The following is an 18,186-nucleotide window of genomic DNA, read 5'->3' as shown; positions in this document are numbered from 1 at the left end:
AAGTCAAGATGATTGGTTGGTGGGCTATCGGGATGTGCGCTATCGAAACCCTCCCAGACGAATTCAGACCGTTGCGCCGTGCCAATTCAGACAATAACGCGTCACCTTTACCGCCGCGCGCTGTTGCCTATGAGCTAGGCGCGATGGCGTGGCATCACCGCACATTGGCTTAGACGTTTTATTTTATAAATCAATAATTATAGCGAATATCACAAAATGGTATAAGACTTTTTTGTCCCTTTTCATCTTCCTTATATTCACAAAACGGTAGGTTCTTTAATTCCTGGACACCCTGTGTGTGTGTGTGTGTGTGTGGTGTGTGTGCGTGCGTGTGTGCGTGCGTGCGTGCGTGCGTGCGTGTGTGTGTATAATGTTACATAGTGTATATACTTTATGGTTTTTAATATATATAGTTTATTATTAATAATAAATAATAATTCTTTAATTCTTGTTTTTATTTTAGATTATTTTAATTAACGGTCACGTTCAAGCTATTGCGTATATTAATATACAGGGTGTCCCAGAAAGCTCGCATCCCATTTTAAGAGCGGATTCTTTGGAAAATTTAAAAAAAAATCCTAATACAAAAATATCGAGGGTATAATGGTTTTCAAATTATTCGCGATTAAAATTTACGAATCACTGAGCTGACATTTCGCGCGCTCAGGCATGGTGACATGACAAAGGTACTACAAGGGTACCTCTTGATATTGAGATTGTCATATAAATACGCAGTGACATTTATATTAAGAAATTACTACTACAGGAAACATATTTGTACATTACATATGCACAATTAATGTTTTCAACAAAATATCAATTTAATAATAAGATGTTACGATAACCGTTGGGTCAGCTGTCAAAATAATTTTATTACCATGTTCATATGAAGAACTTTTATGGTAACATATTGATAATATCGATAATTTATGCGATGATATGAAAAAGATTGAATATGTTGATAAAGTAGAATTCAGACATATCAAATTATGTCTATTTGACATTATCGCGTTTATATCAATTAAATTACCGATTTACATTTTTAATAGTTAAAAATGTAAATAAATTATTGATATTATCGATATGATACCATAAAAGTTCTTATCATATGAACATGGCAATGAATTTATTTTGACAGCTAACCCAACGGCTATCGTAATATCTTGTTATTGAATTGATATTTTGTTGAAAACATTAATTGTGCATATGTAATGTACAAATATGTTTCCTATAGTAGTAATTTCTTAATATAAATGTCACTGCGTATTTATATGACAATCTCAATATCAAGAGGTACCCTTATGGTACCTTTGTCATGTCACCATGCCTGAGCGCGCGAAATGTCAGCTCAGTGATTCGTAAATTTTAATCGCGAATAATTTGAAAACCATTATACCCTCAACATTTTTGTATTAGGATTTTTGTCTTAGAATTTTCCAAAAAATCCGCTCTTAAAACGGGATGCAAGCTTTCTGGGACACCCTGTATATTGTTAAAAATTTATTTACTTACAGAATTGTTCATTAAAAAATTTGCGTTTTTATTAATTAACCGGTCGAATAAGTATTAACTGTAATTGATTAAGTTTACTTAACAAATGCGTTTGATCAATTCCAATAAAAAAATCAGCTGATTAATAACCCGAGGTTGTGAAATTAGCTTTTATGTCTGTTTCCACCAATGCAAAATAAAGGCTGGCCCCCGCAAGTTGCAAAGCGTAGTTGCAAATCATGAGTGGTTAGTTGCCAGTTGCAAGTTGTAAATAATTTTAACGCCCAATCTACATTTGAATGTGGAGATTGCCGAAAGGTGCAAATTGAATGTTTGGTTAAGCGAGATATGTGAGCACCAGATATTCAAGATATCACTACCAAAAATTGTCCTACCACAAATCACATTTGTCGTAATTTTTGCCGCGCTTCGCCACATTCTTTCAATTTATTTTATAAGACTGTTCTACAATGAGTTGCAAACGCTTCATCGCCAGTTGTAAAGAATGATAATTAGCGTTATTTCCGGTGGCAACGGACTGTCGCGGTTACCAAACAAGAGTTGGCCAACTTTTAACTTTGGCTCTTCCAAAGAAGTAAGAAGATCCAGGGTGTCAATTATGTAATTTCACGTGGAACTTTTCACGTTTCACTTTTCACTTTTCACTTTTCACGTTTCACTTTTCACTTTTCATTTTTCATTTTTCACTCATAGAGAGTTCACGTGAATCTTTTCACGCACAGCGATTATGTCTGAATAATTCGCGGAAGTTTAGTTTGCGTTCCGAAATTCACCATTAGAGGCTCTGTCATTGCAATTATCAAGCGATCGTGAAAAAGGTTTCTACCTGCTTTTACAGTATAACTTTTACTGTAAAAATTTTATTATATAAAAAAAATTGTAAAAAAAATATTCATAAATAAATAGCAATATTTCTTAGTTATATTGCATAAACTTAATTTACAAATATAATATACACTACTAAAAAAAAAATAGGGAACACTTTCCAGACACCAAAAATTAGGCTATTTTCAAATGACTGTAACTCGGTGAAAAATCATCGTAGGTAAAAAATAAAAAAAGCATTTTGAAGCTTGAAGATCGAGCTTTAACGTTCTACTAGCAGATTTTCAAAATTCTTTTAACTTCCTTGTCTTACGCAGTAAAAAAGCACACCTTGTTTTGTTCGTTAAAATTTTGTATCTTTGACACTTTGCAGATCGACCAACAAATTTTTTTCGAATAATTCAAGTAAAATTTCATAAACTACAACATTTTACCTACAAAATGCTTTTTTAAAAATTTCTCTACGATTTTTTTTGACCGAGTTACGCAATTTTGAAGCTAAACCTGCATTTTTTACAAATGATATCCGTACTCCGTGAAAAATCATCGTAGACAAAAAATCAAAAAACCATTTTAAAGCTCGAAGTTTCAGCTTTAACATGCAATTAATGGTTTTCAAAAATTTTCTCAATTTCTTAGTACTATGCCCCAAAAAAGATACACTGTTTTTTTCTTAAAATAACGTATTTTTAACAGCCTGTAGCTCAATAAAAAAATTTTTCTCGACAAATCCAATGCAAGTGCCATAAAGTATGACATTTTCTCTACAAAATGCTTTTTTTAAAGTTTTTTCTACGATTTTTTTTGACCGAGTTACAAGATTTTGAAGATATACATTTTTTACAGTACATTTTTCCGAAAAATGACGTCTACCGCCGACATTAGCATTACCCAATGTGCACCACGTGGAGGTTGTCGATCGGATTTTTGCACATCGTGTGTGTGTGTGTGAGTGTGTGTGTGTGTGTGTGTATCACAGCAGAGATAAGGACCCCGCAGTTCGTCACTTCTGCAGTATTTAATGACTCCAAACCCTCTCTGCTGTGTGTGTGTGTGTGTGTATGCGTGCGCGCGCATGAGTGTTCAATAGTGTGTATTTCCTCCTCTCTGATCAATTACTGCTTGCAAGCGTTCTCGCATATTTATACATCTTGCAATACGATCTTGCGGAATGTTGTGCCAAATTTCCGTTAAAATTTCTCCCAATTCTTCTAAATTTTGCGGCTGTTCCTCGCGACGCCTTAATCGTCGTTCTATTTCATCTCAAATGTGCTCGATTAGATTTAAGTCCGGGCTATTGGCGGGATGATTTAACAGTCTAATTGCGTGTCGTTGAAAAAAACGTCGCGTTATATTCGCCGTATGAGGTCGAGCGTTGTCCTGCATAAAAATAAAGTTCCGACAGGTTCGATTTAATAGCAAAACGTGTGGTCGTAGAATATCGTTGATATAACGAACACCCGTCATTGCCGGAGGTGGCAGGATCACTAGATCACTTCGTCTTGTAAGTGATATACCCCCACACCATCACGGAACCGCCGTTGTAGGATCGTATTGGCATAACGCAACGTCGATCATAGCGTTCATTTCGTCGACGCCAAGTACGTATACGAGCATCATTGCCATAAAGGCAAAAACGTGATTCGTCTATATGTTTACAGTCGTCTTAGTCTAAAGAAAATCTCTTTTTAGACAAAGATGACCATATGTAAACATTGCATGCTCAATACAATAAAATTTTGTTTAGTACGCCGGCGATTCTCGCAGTGTGATAAGCGACACGGAATTTTCAAAATGCCGCGTAGACATTTATCGGCCGTAGAAGTTGCACGCATAATTGCGCTTTTGCAACAAGGTTTTAGTATTCGTTATGTGGCGCAAGATATTGGTGCATCCGTGTCCGTAGTGAGTAGAGCTTGGTTACGATATCAAGACACGGGAAATTACACGAGACGTGAAGGTAGTGGTCGTTCTCGATTAACGACAAATAGACAAGATCGAGCCATTGTTCGTTATGCACTAGAAAGACGAATAATTACCGCAAGAAACATTCGCGATGACATTCATTTGCGCCATGTGTGCGAACAAACAATTCGCAACCGTTTGAGAGAAGCCGGTCTTCGTTCTCATGTTCGTGCACAAGTACCAAGACTCACACTCGTACATCGCCAAGTACGTTATCAATTTGCGCGCGATCACATAAATTGGACCGCTAAGGATTGGAGAAATGTATATTTCTCCGACGAATCACGTTTTTGCCTTAATGGCAATGATGCTCGTATACGTACTTGGCGTCGACGAAATGAACGCTATGATCGACGTTGCGTTATGCCAATACGATCCTACAACGGCGGTTCCGTGATGGTGTGGGGGTGTATATCACTTACAAGACGAAGTGATCTAGTGATCCTGCCACCTCCGGCAATGACGGGTGTTCGTTATATCAACGATATTCTACGACCACACGTTTTGCTATTAAATCGAACCTGTCGGAACTTTATTTTTATGCAGGACAACGCTCGACCTCATACGGCGAATATAACGCGACATTTTTTTCAACGACACGCAATTAGACTGTTAAATCATCCCGCCAATAGCCCGGACTTAAATCCAATCGAGCACATTTGGGATGAAATGGAACGACGATTAAGGCGTCGCGAGGAACAGCCGCGAAATTTAGAAGAATTGGGAGAAATTTTAACGGAAATTTGGCACAACATTCCGCAAGATCGTATTGCAAGATGTATAAATATGCGAGAACGCTTGCAAGCAGTAATTGATCAGAGAGGAGGAAATACGCACTATTGAACTCTCATGCGCGCGAGCGCATACACACACAGCAGAGAGGGTTTGGAGTCATTAAATACTGCAGAAGTGACGAACTGCGGGGTCCTTATCTCTGCTGTGATACATACATACACACACACACACACACACACACACACACACTCACACACACACACACGATGTGCAAAAATCCGACCGACAACCTCCACGTGGTGCACATTGGGTAATGCTAATGTCGGCGGTAGACGTCATTTTTCGGAAAAATGTACTGTAAAAAATGTATATCTTCAAAGTCTTGTAACTCGGTCAAAAAAAATCGTAGAGAAAACTTTAAAAAAAGCATTTTGTAGAGAAAATGTCATACTTTATGGCACTTGCATTGGATTTGTCGAGAAAAATTTTTTTATTGAGCTACAGGCTGTTAAAAATACGTTATTTTAAGGAAAAAACAGTGTATCTTTTTTGGGACATAGTACTAAGAAATTGAGAAAATTTTTGAAAACCATTAATAGCATGTTAAAGCTGATACTTCGAGCTTTAAAATGGTTTTTTGATTTTTTGTCTACGATGATTTTTCACGGAGTACGGATATCATTTGTAAAAAATGCAGGTTTAGCTTCAAAGTTGCGTAACTCGGTCAAAAAAAATCGTAGAGAAATTTTTAAAAAAGCATTTTGTAGGTAAAATGTTGTAGTTTATGAAATTTTACTTGAATTATTCGAAAAAAATTTGTTGGTCGATCTGCAAAGTGTCAAAGATACAAAATTTTAACGAACAAAACAAGGTTTTTTACTACGTAAGACAAGGAAGTTAAAAGAATTTTTAAAATCTGCTAGTAGAACGTTAAAGCTCGATCTTGAAGTTTCAAAATGCTTTTTTTATTTTTTACCTACGATGATTTTTCACCGAGTTACAGTCACTTGAAAATAGCCTAATTTTTGTTGTCTGGAAAGTGTTCCCTATTTTTTTTTTAGTAGTGTATATTACATTTATTTTTAATGATCCATATATTGTAACAACTATTTTATTATGTAGTAATCTAATACTCAAAATTACATTGTAATTTAATTCAAACATTGTTTTTTAAAATTAATTTTAATTAGTTTTTTATGTGTGCAAATTTTAAAGTAAATTAATTTCATTAGTCATTAAATTTAACTTTGTTTAATTAAAAAATATTGAATAATTTAGAATACGGACCTTGATCAAAACTGAATTCTCCGCTCACACATGTATTTTCCAAATTTATAAGTTATAAACACTTACATGATTGATTAATATTCTATTTCACAAGACGCACCTTTCTTATATCATTGTGTATCAAAACGCGTTTAAAGTATATTTTTATCTAAATTTGCATTTGATGAAACCTCATTCTATATAATTATCAAAATATCAATTTGTCAAATATAAATATCAAACCTAATTACATCACAAAAGCATTATTTTTATTTATGTATGTATTACTTTATCCTATCAACGCAATGCAATACCAAAAAGGTTAACCTCTTCAATAATACCTCTTCAAACTGTTACCACACTGTTACCACACTTTCATTCTTATTTCAAAATACATACAATTTATTAATTCCCTAAATTTTCACCTTTTTGCCATCACGGCTGATGGCGAAAAAGTTCACGTGAAAAAGTTCATATTTCCGCTCATGAGTGAGTTACATGATTCCGTGGAATCGTACATGATCGTGCAGTTCACGTGAAACTTTTCACTTTTCACGTTTCCGCCCTAGGGGAAATGTTACATGATAGACCCCCTGGGGGTCGATCATGAAACTTTTTCTCTAGAGCGGAAACGTGAAAAGTGAAAATCTTTACTATTGAAGTGAATGGAGAAATTTTTCACTTTTCACGTTTCCCCTTTAGGGAAAAAGTTTCATAATCGACCCTCTGGGTACGTATTACGCATTTGTTCGGAATCGATTTCGATCAGAATTATTCCGTTTTCCCCTAAATTTCTATTGTGTTTTCTAGGGAAAACGGAATAATTCCGATCGGAATCGATTCCGAACAAATGCATAATACGTGCCCTGGAAGGAGCATTTGGCGAAAATCCCATGGTTACGCTTGAAACGGAAGAAACCTAGTAACTTTAGTAAATATGGGGATTTTTCGTTTCTAGATTGTCAATTGCCTTTGCAATAGTCGTTCATAACCTCATTTATATAGCCCTTTGACTATATACCACTAGACTGCTAACGGCAGCCATTAGTGGAATCTAAGATCTCAGCGCCCGGGAGGGTCCCAGATGCGCCCAGACCCGATCGAACACCACCAATCACGTAATCTAATCTAACCCAACCAACGGAAATACTCTAGGCATCGGCCGCTATAATTGGTGGTGTCCAATTAGGTCTGTGCGTAACTGGAACCTTCTCTCAGTGCCCCCGGGTCCAGAAATTGGTCAAATTGAGAATTACCTAGCAGCATTTCAAGTAATAATTGGTACAATCCTTTGACTCTTTGAGACTGTATAGTCAAAGGTATGTACACCCAAGGACTTTGATTCTGTCCATGGGGAAATTTTCCAAACTGAGAAGTCGCTATCTTTCTACATACTTACAGTTCTTGATTAACGTAACGACCAATAAGCTCTAGTCATTTTATTAATCATGAACTGCAAGTATGTAGAAAGTGGTGACTTCTCAGTTTGGAAAATTTCCCCACGGACAGAATCAAAGGCTGTGTTCCGTTTTTACTGGCAGTGCAGTAAATGTGACGTCATGACAGTACACTGTCACAACTGTTCCAATATTACTGCATTACTGCCAGCACTGCTATAGCATCGTATTTCGGAACAGCATAGTAACCATATTGCACTGTAGCTACCTCACCTTGGAAGCTGCAGTAGTCACAGTGGCAATATGGCTACCATTCTTGACGTCATTGATGTTACTAGATGCTGTCGCAGTGCGCTGCGTACCAATAACGGAACGGATTTTTCACCACTGCCAGTTATATCGGAACACAGCCAAAGTCCTTGGGTATACAACCGAGACGCGTGATGAGGTTATTATTATTTGACCTATTTATGTTGTACGAACAAAAATATAAAATATAAAAATGGTTTGTTGTTGTTCTACGGAAATGTGCAATAAAAACATGAAATACAATCTTGCAGGAGCAGCTTCAACACGAGCTTCAATAAAATCTAAAAATGTGTTATTTTACAGGCAAGTTAGATTTTATGAGATGTAAGCTTCATATCTCAAACACTTTACTTTTTTTTCTGTTCAAGTAATAATAATTTAAAGAATTATTGGTAATTGTTAAGAATACCCACTGCACCTCCGATTTTGACGAAATTAGGCTCATTCGACGCGTTTTCACTCAAAATGAAAGAATCTGGCAAGAAAAAGTGTCGCTCTGGCCCGCGAATCGAGATATCAAGTGTTAAAGTTGGCGATTGCACAGGTTAAGATACCTGTCATCTCGGCGTTATGTAGCAAACTGAGCATGCGCTTTGGGCACGTTTGCAAGCTCCATGGGCACACACATACAAAAAGTGCGCGAATTTGAAACATAAATACAGAGCAATATAAGTGATTCAGTGATAAATGAATAAATTAATTAAGTTATCGTGCGGAAAGTAAATGCTTAAAAGGGGAGGGGCTTCGCCCTCCCCCGCCACCCTTTTTTTAACCCAACCCAACCTGAATCTTAGTTTTAAATAAAAAATTGTTTTGCATGAAAGTTGAAACTACCGATGTCTGTTTTACAGTGAAATTAACTTTTATCTTAATTTGCATGATACAAAGCACTTTCCACGTGAAGCGAGGTCCATCCCCATCCCACTTTCTCCACCCCCAGCGTACCCTCCCCCACAGATGTCTGCTTTGCAGCCAAATTAATTGTTATTTTAATTTACATGATATAGGGGGCTTTTTACGCGGAGCGAGGTCCACCCCCACCCCACCTTCCACCCCTACCACCCCCCGCGCGGGGGGTGGTAGGGGTGGAAGGTGGGGTGGGGGTGGACCTCGCTCCGCGTAAAAAGCCCCCTATATCATGTAAATTAAAATAACAATTAATTTGGCTGCAAAGCAGACATCTGTGGGGGAGGGTACGCTGGGGGTGGAGAAAGTGGGATGGGGATGGACCTCGCTTCACGTGGAAAGTGCTTTGTATCATGCAAATTAAGATAAAAGTTAATTTCACTGTAAAACAGACATCGGTAGTTTCAACTTTCATGCAAAACAATTTTTTATTTAAAACTAAGATTCAGGTTGGGTTATTATAAGAAATATTGTACAGATTCATAAATTTCAAAATTTTTATTTAACACTTTTTAAATAAATTAAGTTACTAAAACGCATGCGTATGCGGTCACCAGCATGCAAACGTGACCACAGCGCATGCTCAGTTTGCTACATAACGCCGAGATGACAGGTATCTTAACCTGTGCAATCACCAACTTTAACGCTTGATATCTCGGTTCGCGGGCCAGAGCGACACTTTTTCTTGCCAGATTCTTTCATTTTGAGTGAAAACGCGTCGAATGAGCCTAATTTCGTCAAAATCGGAGGTGCAGTGGGTATTCTTAACAATTACCGAATTATTTATTATTAGTTACATTTATTACTACCATATTTCTTTTTACATATATTTTATTTTTATGTATTATTTACTACGTACATATTTTATTTTATTATTAATTGACGATTATTAAATTTGTTAACTTTTTTCAAATTAATTTGAAATTAATTTGCATTTTTCACGGATTACATTTAATTACTCTTACAACTTTTTATCTCGTATAATTTAGCAAAACAAGAACAAATCATTTTTTTATTTAGTAATACTTCTAGATCACTCAATTATTTATTCGGAGTTATTCGTACTGATCGTACCGATTCTTACTTGAAATATAGCTAAATAGTTCTCGATTTGGTCAATTTCCGGACCCGGGGGCGCTGAGATCTCAGATTCTCGGACCTCTCCTTCTATCTTATGGAAAAGTGGAGGTATTAACAGTCCAGAGATAAATAGTCAAAGCTCAATTTTCATTACGGAACTAGAGAGGAACCTGAGAGCGGCCACGCTGGCTTTTTTCTTATAACGCTAAAATTCCTGGCGCACTAACGACGCACATTCATTCTGGTCGGAATATGAATTAAAATTGCATCCATTTTGCGACTCTGTTGATCCTTTAAAAACTTTTTCATCTAGCCATGATGATTGAAATTGTCTTATTCTATCTTTCTTAATTGCTCTTTTTCCATTTAAATCCCATAATTAAATAATATATACTTATCTTAACCTAGCCTATCCTATCGAAGAGACCGCCGAGGCAAAAAAGGATCCGTCTCATGGGTGCGTTTTTTTTGTTGCGCGCGTCACGTGTCATATAGAAAACAACTAAATTGTATTATCGTGTTTCACGTGTTTACAGTTGAATATATCTAACTGCAAAAGCATCGTCGCATATGTCGCTATTATTTAAAAGTTCATGCAAAAATGAAATAAAAACTAAAAAAGAAAAATTCTATAAAGTTATTTGTATTAAAAAAAATGCTTTTTAAAATTTAAAAATTGAGCAAATTTTCTGTTTAAGTATTATTGTCTTTTATTTATATATTATATATTTTTTTGTAAAATATTTTTAAAACTCTTAAATTTTAACTCATTATTGTAATCATATTATATTCTTTAATTGTCTATAATTTTAAAGTATATTTTATTAAAATATCTCAGAAATATTATTTAAATTTATTCAGACGATTACAATAAGTAAAAATAAAAAATTAGGATAATATAAATATAAGGGTAACATAAATACAATTAGTTTTTATAATGCAATTTAATTTATTATTTGCAATTTGATTAACATAACAAATATAAAAATAAATTTTGAAATATGTATTATATGTAGCATGTGTGAAAAAAAATGGATAATGACACCGTAAGTGTTATATCTTTTATGCAAGTACATCAATTTTATACTTTTTTTAAAATATAATTAATTACTTGATGTAATATAATAGCATTTTTTTTAATGATTATATATTATTTAATTACATATAGTAAAAATCATTACTTACTGAGCACGAGATTACTTTTTCGAGGTTACTTTTTTTTCGCGTGATCTATTATAATTAACTCAAGTGACACTTGCACTGAAAATTTGGACGTGTTTTTGAATGAATGAATGTTTATTTTCTTCAGCTACATACAGCCAGGAAGAGGGACTTGGTTTACAAAAGATCTTATCTCACACATCCTTCCATACTATGCATGCATGCGTGCGAGTTTCTTCCCCCCCTCCCTACGTCCTCCGAAAGTTTCCCCTTTCTCTTCTCCTCCTTTCTTTGGTTAACTCTTTCTTCTCTTCTTATGTCTTACCTCTCCCCACTTAAAACTAGAATATAATATCTAAATCTAAATATCTATGTGAGATCTTTCTTTGTACTGGCGTTTCAGTTTGTACTATGCTTGTAAAGTCTATTAATTCTATAAACTAATACTAAGACTAAAACTAAAACTAAAAACTAAAACTATTACTAAAACTGTTATTAGATGTTCCTTTTCCATTTCCTTATCTTATCTTTATATACATTATATACATTACACCCTTGGCCTTGTATCCTACCCTACTATAGACTAAACAAATAAAACCAATATACAGTATACAATACAATACAATATAATACATATGATTACATTATGTACAGTATTATTTCCAATTTTCTTCTTTTTCTTACTTTTCTTTATTATTTGAACCTCTTATTTCTCCTTTTCCTTGGTTTTTCCCTTCTTCTTTACGCTTAAGCTTCTCTTTTTCTTTCCAAAACTTAATTAATAATTCTTCTTTCTTTTCGTCTAGCTCCTCATTTTCTAATTTTCTTATTCTATCTCTTACATTTTCTCCTAATCCTACAAACCAATCACCTGTTACCTTACATTCACCTGTAAAATGCTCCATATTGTCTTTCCCCTCCTTACAAAATATACAAATCCTATTTTCCTCTTCTAACCAGTATTTATTATCATTTTCCATGTTTCCGCATCTTAATCTAATTAAAGCCCTTATTCCTTCCCCTCTTTTACCTCCACTTTCTAATCCTTCTTCTATGTATCTTGGGACACCATTTTCTTTTCTGAATTCCTTGTATCTTTTATTATACCTCGCTTCTTTTATTCTGCTTTCTTCTTCTTGCACTTGTACATCCCTTTCTCTTTCTCTTAGCTCCTCTATTAGATTTCTCTCCGATCTTGGCATGTCATTTATCGCTATTACTCCCCAGCCATTTCTATTATAATACTTTTCTCTTTCTTTACCATATAATTCTTTCCACCCGTCCTTTTCTTTTTCTCTCCAGCATATCTTTACCCATCTCTCCTCCTCCATTTCTTCAATCTTTTCTTCGTACTTTCTTGCTCTAATTCCCCATTCTCCTTTTAACTTTCTTAAACCTAACTCTTTCGTTATTAAATATCTTGGCGTACAGAAATCTAGTTTGAACATCCATCTCATATAATCCAAAAGTATCTTTTCTAACTCTTTCCTTTCTTCCCATCCCCATATCTCTACTCCGTATACCATCACGCTTTCTACCAAGTACCTAAATAAACTCCATCGTCTCGAAAAATCGTTTTTGCACATCCTTTCGCCTATACCCCATACTATATTTGCCGCCATCCTTCCCTTTTTCCTTAGCTCTTTTATGTGGCTCGCGTAATCTCCTCTTCTGTTAAACGTGAAACCTAGATACTTAAATTTTTGTACTTCTTCTATTTCCTTTCCTTCCCATGTCCATTTTCTTTTCTTCTCTCTCCCTCCACTATTGAAAACCATAATTTTCGATTTTTCCACATTTAAATCTAGTTTTCTGTCTTTTAGGAATCTCCTTAGCGTTCCCATCATATCCGCCATGGCTTCTTTATTCTTTACTAGTAAAATCAAGTCGTCTGCATACGCCAAGGACCAAATTCTTTTCTTTCCAATCTTTACCCCCCCCTACCCTCCTTACATCTAAATACTTATCAATATCCGCGATATACATGTTGAATAGTATCGGACTCAGAACACATCCCTGTCTTACTCCTTTTCTTGTCTTGAACTCCTCTGTTAGTCCATCTCCCGTCCTAACTGTTGCCATCGTTCTTTTGTATATTCCCTTCAACCTGTCGATTATGTTTCCGTTTATGTTCCACTCCTCCATCAGTTCCCAAAGCTTTTCTCAGTTTACGTTGTCAAATGCTGCTCTTAGGTCCACGAAGAAGGCGAACACCTTTCTTTCATTTCCATCTTCCTTTCTTTCTCTCTCTCTTTGGACAACATGGCTCAGTATGAAAATGTTGTCCACTGTCCTTCTTCCTTTCCTAAAGCCTGCTTGGCTCTCTGGTATTAGCTCTCTCTCCTCTACTTCCTTTTCCAATCTTCTTCTTATAACTTCTGCGTATACCTTGTAGGCCGTACATAACAGCGCTACTCCTCTATAATTTTCCGCCTTCTCCGTGTCCCCTTTCTTGTGAATTGTCACAATTACACTTTTCTTCCAGTCTTCCGGAATCTCATTCTCCTTCCAGATTTCCTTTACTAAATTCACAAATCTTTTTCTTACTTTTGATCCTCCGTATTTCCAGGCTTCCATCGGAATCCCATCAATACCTGCTGCTTTTCCTTTCTTCAAACTATTTATTGCCGTAATTATTTCTACCTCCTTCAGCTCTTCTTCGTCCGTTTCCCTTACTTCTTGTTTTTTTGCTTTTCTTCTCCTCTGCTCCTCTTCTTTTCTTTTCCCCTTCTGACACCTCTTCTTCCCCTCCTATTAGTTTCCTAAAATGTTCTGTCCAAGCCTCTTTACTTATCTCATTTTCTATCCAATTTCCTTTTCCTCTTTTCTTATTTATTACTTTAAAATTTGGACGTGTTTTTTTGCATTTGCACTATTCAATGGGTAATACTCTTTTGGACACAGCACGATTGGACACCAACCAATCATTTTGACTTATCTAACCAAACCAACGGAAAAACTCTAGGCATCGGCCGCTGTGAGTGGTGGTGTCCAATCGTGCGGTGTCCAATCGTGCGCACCCCCTATTCAATGCAACTCATGGAACTTGTCCAGTGTTGGCGTGAACTGAGTGCGCACTTGTGCGCACTAACTTTTTCCCAATCGAAAACGCTATAACAAAATCACAAACTCAACTTTTATTACGGAACACAGCGTAGTTAGTTACAGTGTTGCCAACTTTATTATTAAAAGCGATATTTTCGATAGAACTTTTGGAATACACCCACAGCGTAGTTAGTTACAGCGCTACCAACCATTACTAAAAGAAATATTTTCGATAGAATTTTCGGAAAACAGCCACAATGTACATATGTTACTTACAAGCCAAGACTGCGTTCAGATTCCCCACCAGGCTGTACCCAGACATTATTCTATCCTTGTTTAACATTTGGTAAACAACAAAGATAAAACGACATCATGGTGCACCCGAGTGAGGAATCTGGGGTGTTTACGATAACTAATCGGATCTCGGATTGGATTGAACAATGGTACTCAACGTAGGTATAGAAAATTTCCCTAGGCTAATCGGATTGACGATTGCTGTCTCAAATGTAATCCGATTGATGAAGAAAGCATGGAGACCGAGAAGCATGCTTAAAAAGTAAGTCTCTTTATTTTTTTAAATAATAACACAAAAAATCAAAGATAAAGTTAAAAAGAATGATTTGAATTTAGATTTATTGTAATTTTTTTTTGTCTAAACACTGGATTTCGTTTAAATTTCTGTTTGTAAAAATTATTAATCTATTCTAAAGTTTGTGGTTATATCAGAAACAAATCAAAATTAATAAAACAATTATTAATTGTTAGGTACATATTAAAGCATATAATATTTTAAGCATATCATATAGAATTCCTGTTTATTATAAACTTAGTAAAAATAACTTTGAAATTATTCAACTACATTATACATTAATCAATATTAATTTATATGTTAAAAATCAATAATGTCTCTGAAAATGTTTTTTTTATTCTTTTCTAGATGGTAAATAAACTTCAACTCCAAGAATAAATAAAAATTACTGGAAAATGGATTGACATGAAAAGGGCATTATTGAACAATATCAATTTGTGCTAACTTAAAATTTGTAAAATCTGCTATTCTTTGTTAGTTGTTTATTAGAGAGTAATAATATAAAAATGGAATATACGCATACAATAATATAAAAATGGAATATACGCATCATATATGCATACAATTATTTGAATTTTATTTATGTATATTCCGTTCTTATATTATTACTCTTTAATGAACAACTAACAAAGAATAGCAGATTTTACAAATTTTAAGTTAGCACAAATTGATATTCTTCAATAATGCCCTTTTCATATCAATCCATTTTCCAGTAATTTTTATTTATTCTTGGAGTTGAAGTTTATCTACGATCTGGAAAAGAATAAAAAGAACATTTTCAGAGACATTATTGATTTTTAACATATAAATTAATATTGATTAATGTGTAATGTAGTTGAATAATTTCAAAGTTATTTTTACTAAGTTAATAATAAACAGGAATTCGATATGATATGCTTGAAATATTATATGCTTTAATATTGTACCTAACAATTAATAATTGTTTTATTAATTTTGATTTGTTTCCGATATAACCACAAACTTTAGAATAGATTAATTAATTTTTACAAACAAAAATTTAAACAAAATCCAGTGCTTAGACAAAAAAAATTACAATAAATCTAAATTCAAATCATTATTTTTAACTTTATCTTTGATTTTTTGTGTTATTATTTAAAAAAATAAAGAGACTTACTTTTCAAGCATGCTTTTTGGTCTCCACGCTTTCGTCATCAATCGGATTACATTTGAGACAGCAATTGTCAATCCGATTAGCCTAGGAAAATTTTCTAAGATACCTACGTTGAATACCATTGTTCAATTCAATCCCAGATCCGATTAGTTATCGTAAACACCCGCTGTCTCAAATGTAATCCGATTGATGACGAAAGCGTGGAGACACAGAAGCACGCTTGAAAAGTAAATCTCTTTATTTTTTTAAATAATAACACGAAAGATCCAAGATAAAGTTAAAAGGAATTTAAATTTAGATTTATTGCAATATTTTTTGTCTAAACACCGGATTTTGTTTAAATTTCTGTTCGTAAAAATTAATTAACCTATTAAGTTTGTGGTTATATCGGAAACGAATCAAAATTAATTAAACAATTATTAATTGTTAGATATAAATTAAAGCGTATCATATAATATTTCAAGCATATTATATGGAATTCCTGTTTACTCTTACGAAAGACGCACGGACTGGAAATTGTAACCTTATATTACAATGACTACAGAAAAATACTGCAATAACCACACACAAATATTACAATAACGTGTTAATATTACAATAAACTTGTGTGGTTTTTTCGTATTACGAATGGATTACAGGAAAATATTACAATAATCACAGAGATTACAATTTCTAGCCCGTGCGTCTTTTTTGTAAGGGTAAACTTAGTAAAAATAACTTTGAAGTCATTCAACTACATTAATCAATATTAATTCAACTACACATTAATCAATATTAATTTATATGTTAAAAATCAATAATGTTTCTGAAAATGTTCTTTTTATTCTTTTGCAGATTGTAAATAAACTTCAATTCCATGAATAAATAAAAATTACTGGAAAATGGATTTATATGAAGAGGGCATTATTGAACAATATCAATTTATGCTAACTTAAAATTTGTAAAATCTGCTTTTCTTTGTTAGCTGTTTATTAGAAAGTAATAATATAAAAACGGAATATACATAAATAAAATTCAAATAATTGTATATGACTTTTATTGTAACAAGGTACATATCAGTCATTCATAACAAAAATAAAAATTTTATGTAAATTTTAACATAATCTTTGCCTTCAACGGTCGTAGCTAGATCTTCGTGCTTGTATTGTTTGTGTGATTTTATCACAAAAAAAAATTTTTTTTTTTGGTATAGATGAAAAATATGTACATTTTACAATAAAAGTCATGTATGCATACAATTATTTAAATTTTATTTATGTATATATTATGTTCTTATATTATTACTCTCTAATGAACAACAAAAAATAGCAGATTTTACAAATTTTAAGTTAGCACAAATTGATGTTGTTCAATAATGTCCTTTTCATGTAAATACATTTTCCATTAATTTTTATTTATTCTTGGAGTTGAAGTTTATCTACGATCTGGAAAAGAATAAAAAGAACATTTTCAGAGACATTATTGATTTTTAACATATAAATTAATATTGATTAATGTGTAATGTAGTTGAATAATTTCAAAGTTATTTTTACTACCCACATAGCACGTAATATTGCAGTGATATCACAGCAATATCACTTTTACATTGCAATATTACAAATGAAATATTGCAGAAATATCACGAAATATTACTGTGATATCACAGTAATATCAAAATGTCCGCGAAAACGCATCACTATAATATTACTGTGATATTTCATAGTAATATTACTGTCATATTTCAAAATATTTCTGTGATGTTTATGTGATATTTAAATAATATTGCAAGAAATTAAATAAATAAATTATTTTACTTTATTTTATTTTTATTGTTATTCTTAATATTATTTTCATATTGTTATATGTAATATATATTAGACATAGAAAAAAATAATTATATTTATTAAAACAATACAATAATGTAAACGTAATAAATGTTTAATTTACAAAAAAAAATCTCTTGTATCCTTTTTCATTTTTGTTAAAAAAGATTCAATTTGAATTATAATTTTAATTTATGTTCAAGATTAAATAACATTACAAAATATTATTTACATGTAAAAATATAAAATTTTATTTACATGTAAAAATATAAAACAGCGTTCCACACGTACCCCTTGAAAAAAAAGTTGATAAACTTGTTTCAATAAACTGATTACTGATCAGTAACTGATGATGTTTTATCAGTTAACTGACAAAATATAATCCGTTACTGATCAGAAATCAGTTCATTAAAACAAGTTTATCAACTTTTTTTTCAAGGGACGTCACATTGGGAAAAAAAT

This window comes from Solenopsis invicta, chromosome 8, assembly GCF_016802725.1.
Source record: "Solenopsis invicta isolate M01_SB chromosome 8, UNIL_Sinv_3.0, whole genome shotgun sequence".
NCBI lineage: Eukaryota > Metazoa > Arthropoda > Insecta > Hymenoptera > Formicidae > Solenopsis > Solenopsis invicta.
The sequence above is the reverse complement of the archived record's forward strand: the minus strand, read 5'-3'. Positions refer to the sequence as shown.